This window comes from Pinus tabuliformis, chromosome X (genome assembly GCF_031772625.1).
Source record: "Pinus tabuliformis cultivar Carrire ecotype Pingquan chromosome X, CPIR1, whole genome shotgun sequence".
Classification (NCBI taxonomy): domain Eukaryota; kingdom Viridiplantae; phylum Streptophyta; class Pinopsida; order Pinales; family Pinaceae; genus Pinus; species Pinus tabuliformis.
In genome coordinates this window covers 918,084,088-918,091,616 of record NC_142308.1, presented here as the reverse complement: position 1 = coordinate 918,091,616, position 7,529 = coordinate 918,084,088, and the positions used below count along the sequence as shown (strand labels likewise).

General features: G+C 33.2%; 1 pseudogene; it reads left to right on the top strand.

Annotated features, from left to right (window-relative positions):
• Positions 1-2,277: 2,277 nt before the first annotated feature.
• LOC149142670 (casein kinase 1-like protein 1 pseudogene) lies at positions 2,278-4,834 on the top strand (annotated as a pseudogene).
• Positions 4,835-7,529: the final 2,695 nt, after the last annotated feature.

Below are 7,529 nucleotides of genomic sequence, written 5' to 3'. Positions count from 1 at the left end.
AGTGGCAATGCGATGGGCCTGCCCAAGTATACTGTTTGGGCGAGGTTATAGATGCAGCCACGGCACTTAACATTCCAATTGTAAGGCGGGGTCCAAAAGCTGAGCCCACACAAGCCAAGAAGGTGGCCCATTGTTACTTACCTTAATCACGCTTTTTATTTTTTATTTTACATATTGGTCATTTCAACAACTGAAGCATTACGCAAGATCATTTAAGAATTTCCTTGGAAATTATAAATTATATATTTTATTATTTCATATAGGAGTTGTCTATAATGCGACTTTTTGGAGATTTCGGTGACGGAATCCGGCAGAAGAAATTGAGGTTAAATCTTGATTTCTTGTAGTTAAAATGGTTTTTTAACTGCACATTTGGATTCAGCACCCTCGAAAACCCCTGGGACGCTTTCATTGTGCAGAAACTAGCTATCAAACTTGCGATTCCAATAAATTCCTGCCGGATTTCGACCAGAAAAACCCGCCGGAAAGGCTTTCAAAAACTCGCGTTATAGACAACTCCTTTCATATATATATTAAATTAGTTAATTGAAATTTACAATAAATTTATTTATCCTAAAATTTATATTAAATTTTTAATTTTCATTTAACTGCATGCAAATTTCTCTAATATATAATAGAGAAATTTCAACTAAAACTATATATTTAATATAAATTATATATTTAATTATAAATACTTCAGAAAAGTTTTCACAAGTTTTATAACCTTTTAAAATTTGAAAATTAATTTTTATTAGATTTTATATTAATCTAATAATCACAATCCATAAGGATGAATTTTAGATGGTGTAATTTTTATTATTTAGAAATCTCAATAAAAGCTTTAATGGTTAAAGTTGATTATTTTAAATTATTTAGGTTCAGATCATTCTTTATTAGATATTTGAAATATATATATATATATATATATAATATTAATATATGTATGTGTGTTTATGAATCTTTAAACAATATGTTTAATCAATTTTGAGATTGATTATTTTATTTGATATTTTTAATATTTCATGCTTTAAAAAGTAAAAAAAAAATATTTCATGCTGGTTAGTGTTAGTAAGGTGGTCACTCCAGTGGTATTGTAGTAGAATCATTTGGACTGAGACTCTAAAAAAATCTCATTCCAATATCATCTCTCTTTCCCAAATATATAATTTAAAAATTTATTATTTCTTTCTTACCATTCTACTTAAAACTATGTTCCAAAAAACAAAAAGCTAAAATGTATCAAAATTACAATACAAGTTAGTCGCTAATGGATTTAGAAGTGGAAGGTCATATCTATTAACACGTGATTTCTCGAGAATTCTATAGAAGCTAGAGTTCATGCATTGTGGTTGACATATCCTCTCAATCAATAGATTGGATGTCCAAAATGGCTTTCATATTTTAAAACAATAGTCATGTATATATGTAATTGCATATTTAATTAATGATATTGATTGATTTTTTTTATGAAATTTAGATGTCCAAAATAGTTTTTCATATCTTAAAACAATAGTCATGTAATTGCATATTTAATCAATAATATTCATTTATTTTTTTATGAAATTTTAACATGGTATGAGAGCCCTGACGCCTTGGCCCCTCCTGGGGTTGGCCATCCTGGGTTGAAGGAAATAAGAGAGAAATATATTTTGTTTTAGTTTGTCCGCCTCGGTTGGCAGCTGCGTACTGGTGAGCCGTAGAGGGGTTGTGCCTTGTTGGTGTTGAGCTGGATTTTTTTTTTTTGAATTGTGGAAGCAGAGGAGCCGTGGGTAGCATCTCCGAGGAGCAGCGTCGTTTGAGTTGCTGGAAGAGATTTGTCTGAGGAGCAACGTCGTTTGACTTGCGCGTTAACAAAGTCCGCGCCAAGGAGCCGTCGTGGGTAGAATACTAGGAGTCCAAGCAGTGAATCAGCCATGCGAGTGGGACTATCGTTGGAAGGAGCCCTAGTGGGTGTCGACGCAGCGGAAGAGAGGCCTTGGTGGCCATGCATTTGATCATCGGTGGCCAACTGCAGGTGAACCCGTGGTACTGGGTAGGCTGCAGTGGATCAATAGCGGCTGCAATGGTTAATTGCGGTGGATCCGTCTCGCTTCAAGGCCAGAGTGGTGATTCTAAAAGCTGGGGGCCGAGCTAATTGAGCAGGAGATGGTTGTCTCGTTTGTAGATGAATCCATCTATATATGTGAATAAATCACTGGGAAAAGGTGAGGGATCGATTTCTTTTGGGGCAAATTTTGCTATTTAGGGACGGTGAAGCGAGTTTATTAATTGTATGGAATGGAGCCTCACGTGGGTAGAAAATAGAAACTCGGCCGCAAGATTGGAAGTGGCTCCTTTGGCGAGATCTATTTAGGTACTAATATCCAGTCCAATGAGGAGGTGGCCATCAAGCTAGAAAATGTGAAGACAACGCATCCACAACTTGTATATGAGGCCAAGTTGTACAAGCTCCTTCAAGGAGGAACGGGTATTGCAAATGTAAGATGGTTTGGTGAGGAAGGTGACTATAATGTTCTTGCCATTGACATGTTGGCACCGAGCCTCGAGGATCTCTTTAATTTTTGTAGTCGAAAGGTTTCTCTTAAGACTGTTCTCAAGCTTGCATATCAGATGATAAATAGGATTGAATTTGTGCATTCAAGATGCTTCCTTCATAGAGACGTCAAACCTGATAATTTTCTCACGGGTCTTGGTAGAAGAGAAAACTAGGTCTATGTAATTGATTTCGGACTTGGTAAAAAGTATAAAGATCATATCAGTCACCAACACATTTCCTTATAGAGAACTAATATTTAACTGGAACTGCCCAATATGCAAGCATGAACACTCATCTTGGCATTGAGAAAAGTCGTAGAGATGATTTAGAATCTCTTGGATATGTTCTCATGTATTTTTTGAGGGCCTGTCTTCCATGGCAGGGTCTGAAAGCTAATACAGAAAAAACCAGTATGAAAAGATTAGTGAGAAAAAGGTTGCCATCCCCATCGAGGTCTTGTGTAAGTCATATCCCTCAGAGTTTGTGTCGTATTTTTCATTATGCCCAAGCTTTCATAAGAACCTTAGAAGTAAGTTTGGAGAGCCGATTTGTCCTCTCAAGAATGCCCTTCTTAATTTTTTATTTTGTTTTGTTTAAAGTGTTATGTCGGTGATGTAATTAAGGTGAAAAGAATATAGGGGCATTTAGTTTCCCCAACTATTGTTACACATTTGTGTCTATATTGGAATTGGCCATTCCAACAATGAACAAATTTATTTGCAGGGATGATTAACAACTAGATATAATGAAGACATGACAGTGAAGACGACATTAGATGAGCTACATCAAAGATTGGAAGATGATGGACAATCGATTTTGTGTGAGTTTGTGGAACATATTCATGATGTAGTATGGGTCACATATTGTAATTATAGCAAATCTACATTCCATAAATTGCTTTGTAGTAGTCCGTTGTGGTCTTAAAATGTTTTATGTACCTGCTGTAAGACCCAAAAAGGCATGCATACCATTTATTATGTGTTCCCTCTGTAAGAGATTTTTAACACCTTGGAAGAGTGTGGCATGTGGGATGGATACACTTGGGTGGGCCATATTGGTTTTAGACTCCATGAGGTGAAGTTTTATATTTAGGGGGAGTTCATCAAGAGGTTAGATTAACCATGCATGTTAAGGACTTCCTAGTACACTGGCGGTTGCAACAGTTGGAAACTCATGTATTCTGGTAGATGGTTGTTCCTTTATATGTACATTGATAAGTACATGAACAAGGTACAAGGTGTAGTTAGGAGACTGGACCAGATGTAGACTTTGCACATTGATATCAAGAGAAGTACTCATTAAGGGGGTGTGTTGGAATATTAATTCCTACTTGTCTCAGTTGTGACTTTCTATGTAAAGAGTGTGTTCCTATTCTATAGGAGTGGTTTCCCTAGTTTAGTGTGTGGTTGAGATATCCTCTCAACCAACAGATTGTATGTCCAAGATAGTTTTCCTATCTTTAGACAATACTCCTGTATATATGTAATCTCATATCTGATTAATGATATTGATTGATTCCTTTATGGAATTTTAACAAGTGCGTCTTTGGAGAGCTTGTGAGTTGCATTGGTTATTTTTCTTACAATATTGTGAAAAGAGTCCACCTGAAATTTCATATGGTCTCTAGATTTTGAATTGAGTATGAATGGGAGGTTGACCACCCCAATATTATTTTTACAGCAAGCCCTTCGATTACCACCTCAAAATCACCCATAATCTAAATCTTATAAATCCCCAAAAATAATGGAATATACAACAACATCCAAATAGAAAAATTTCAAACTTTCATGTCAGAGCGGCACTGGAAAAATACGAGAAGACGAAATAATTGAATGCAAAAAGATAGCAGTGAGGCACAACCAGACTTAGCCTTTATCCCTTACTGGACTCTTCCTCTATGCGTCCTCTACTTGTACTTTAAAAATTTCCTCTGCTTTTAGAATTCATATATACGAAAAAATAAAGTGATATATTGATGACAGTTATGATTGCAGTTCCCCACGACAACAGCACGCTATATGCTCCGCCTTCACCAGAGTTTTCAGTATTGGGTGAAATCGAATTTTGGTCCATCTCAGTATCTAGTAGCTATGCGTGCATCGGCTGTGAGACTAGTTATTTGTGGGGCAAAATGTAATAAGAAATGAGCCATTCTTGATGTACAGTCCTGATGCTGTCGGTGAGATGGGTGGCTTTAGCTGAGCTTTTCTGGTTGGAACGGTGGACATTACTAGGGTGCAAGTTATGGATTCTTCCTCGATTGCGAGCGATAATGCGATCGACATGGCCAGGCATTGATTTGGGGCGAGGTTATAGATGCAACCACGACACATTCCAATTGTAACGCGGGGTCCAAAAGCTGAGCTCACACAAGCCAAGAAGGTGGTCCATTGTCACTTACATCATTCACGCTTTTTAATTTTTAATTTTACATATTAGTCAGTTGTTTTCAACCACTGAACCATCACAAAAGAGCATTTCGGAATTTCCTTGAGAATTATAAGCTATATATTTTATTATTTTATATATATTAAATTAATTAATTGAAATTTACAATAAATTTATTTATCTTATAATCTATATTAAATTTTTTATTTTCATTTAATTGCATTCAAATTTCTCTAATATATAATAGAGAAATTTCAATTAAAGTTATATATTTAATATAATTATAAATTTAATTATAAATAAAAGCTTTCACAAGTTTTATAACATTTTAAAAATTTAAAATTAATTTTTATTACATTTTAGATTAATCTAATATTCACCATTCATAAGGGACAATTCATAAGATTGAATTTTAGATAGTGTATTTTTTATTATTTAGAAATCTCAATAAAAGTTTTAATGGTTAAGGTTGATTATTTTAAATTAGTTAGATTTAGATCATTCTGGTTTAGATATTTGAAAAAAAATACTTTCTAATTTTCTACAATATATATACATATGTGTTTATGAATCTTTAAAGTAACATGTTTAATAATTTTGAGATTGATTATCTTATTTGTTAATTTTAATATTTCATGCTTTAAAAGGTTAAAGAAAAAAAAAATTTCATGCTTATGTTAAGAGGACCACTCCAATAGTATTGTAGTAGAATCATTTGGACTTAAGCTCTAAAAAATGTCACTCAAATACCTTTTCTATTTCTCAAATATATAATTTAAAAATTTATTATTTCTTTCTTACCATTCTACTTAAAAATATGTTCCAAAAAACCAAAAAGCTAAAATGTATAAAAATTACAATACAAGTTAGTCACTCAAGGATTTAAAAGTGGAAGGTCATATCTCTCAACATGTGACTTTGTGAGAACTCTAGAGAAACTAGAGTTCATGAATCAAGAGAGAGTGTCTCTTTAGAGAGCTTGTGAGTTGCATTTTTTATTTTTCTTACAATATGGTGAAAAGAGTCCACTTGAGATTTCATATGGTCTCTCAATTTTGAGTTGAGCATGGATTGGAGGCTGACACCCCAATGTTATTTTTATATCAAGCCCATTCAATTAACACCTCAGAATCACCCATAATATAAGTCCTAGAAATCCCCATAGATTGTGGAATATACAACAACATCCAAGTAGAAAAAATTTCAACTTTCATGTCAGAGCCACACTAGAGAAATATGAGACAACAAAATAATGCAATGCAAAAAGATCCAAGTGGGGCACAAGCAGACTTAGCCTTACTAGAATCTTCCTCTCTATCTCGTCTAATTGTTATTTAAAAAATTCCTTTTTTTAAGAATGCATTTATAGTTCTAGAAATTCCAAAAATTCTCGTTAGTTAATATTGGTCATTAGCTTGTCTTCCAAATATTGTCTTTTACCTTTGTTAATTGACCATAAGGCTACTAACCAAGAGTTCTTATTTTCTTTCCTCTTTCGAATCTAATCTAGTTATCAATTAAAATGACAAAATTTCCCATCACTTTCCATAATCATTTACTATGTAGTGGGGCCACTTGACCACTAGAGGAAAAAACTTGAATATCATTATTTCCACTATTTTAGTTGATTGAATGTTGACTAACTAAAATTAGTAGTTCTACTGAACATTTCTAGGTTAAATTGATACCATGACATTGGGGAAATAAATACATGCACCTAATGCTTTTCATTGTTTTGGTTGATGAAACATTAATAAACAAAACCTAAATGTGTTAAGAACCATATCTTAATTGAGCGCTAAGGATTTTAGGATCATGATGAATGAATAGGAAAGTTTTGGAGTCTAGTGAATAAAACTTAATTAATTAAAGTGGTAATAAAACCCATCAAAATATGTCTCTATTAATTGAGGTATAATGGATAAGCTCACGAGAATATATCACATCAATATGACTAATTTCCATTTGGGCTAAGGCTAGCCAATTAAAATGTAATCCACTAAAAGTAGCAATTTTTCCAAGCTTAGCTTGCAAAGAGGCCTAGAATGTATTAACCTCTTATTAGAGTCACTATTTGATCCTTCTGCAATTTCATTTGTAAATTACCTATTCCACTACATACTAGAATGAACACAACATGGACATATGGATAAATAATATATATCATAATTAAGAGTATCAAGTTTAATGAGAAATATCATTCAATATATAAAAACTAAATCTAAACAGTAGAACAATTTCCTTTAATACTCACACTATTCTTTCTATTCACACTACTCCCACTATCATGTTTTCAGGCCTAGGTGTTTTAATTATACATAGATAAACTAAGTTTATACCAATACATTTATATCCTCTAAACTCAAGAAAATTTCAAATAAATTTCTAATTTACCTTAACATCGTAGATAAAATGCAAATATTTGTTCATTGCATGTTTTAAAATATATATGGAATTTTATAGAAAAGTAAATCTTAGGAAAATAAACAAAATTACATGATTTCATGACCTTGAGGAAACCAATTTTCTCACATAAATTTCTAAGAAATTTTAGAGGTAAGCAATTGACCTCACTTTTGAAAGATGCTCCTGCATTAAAATCTGA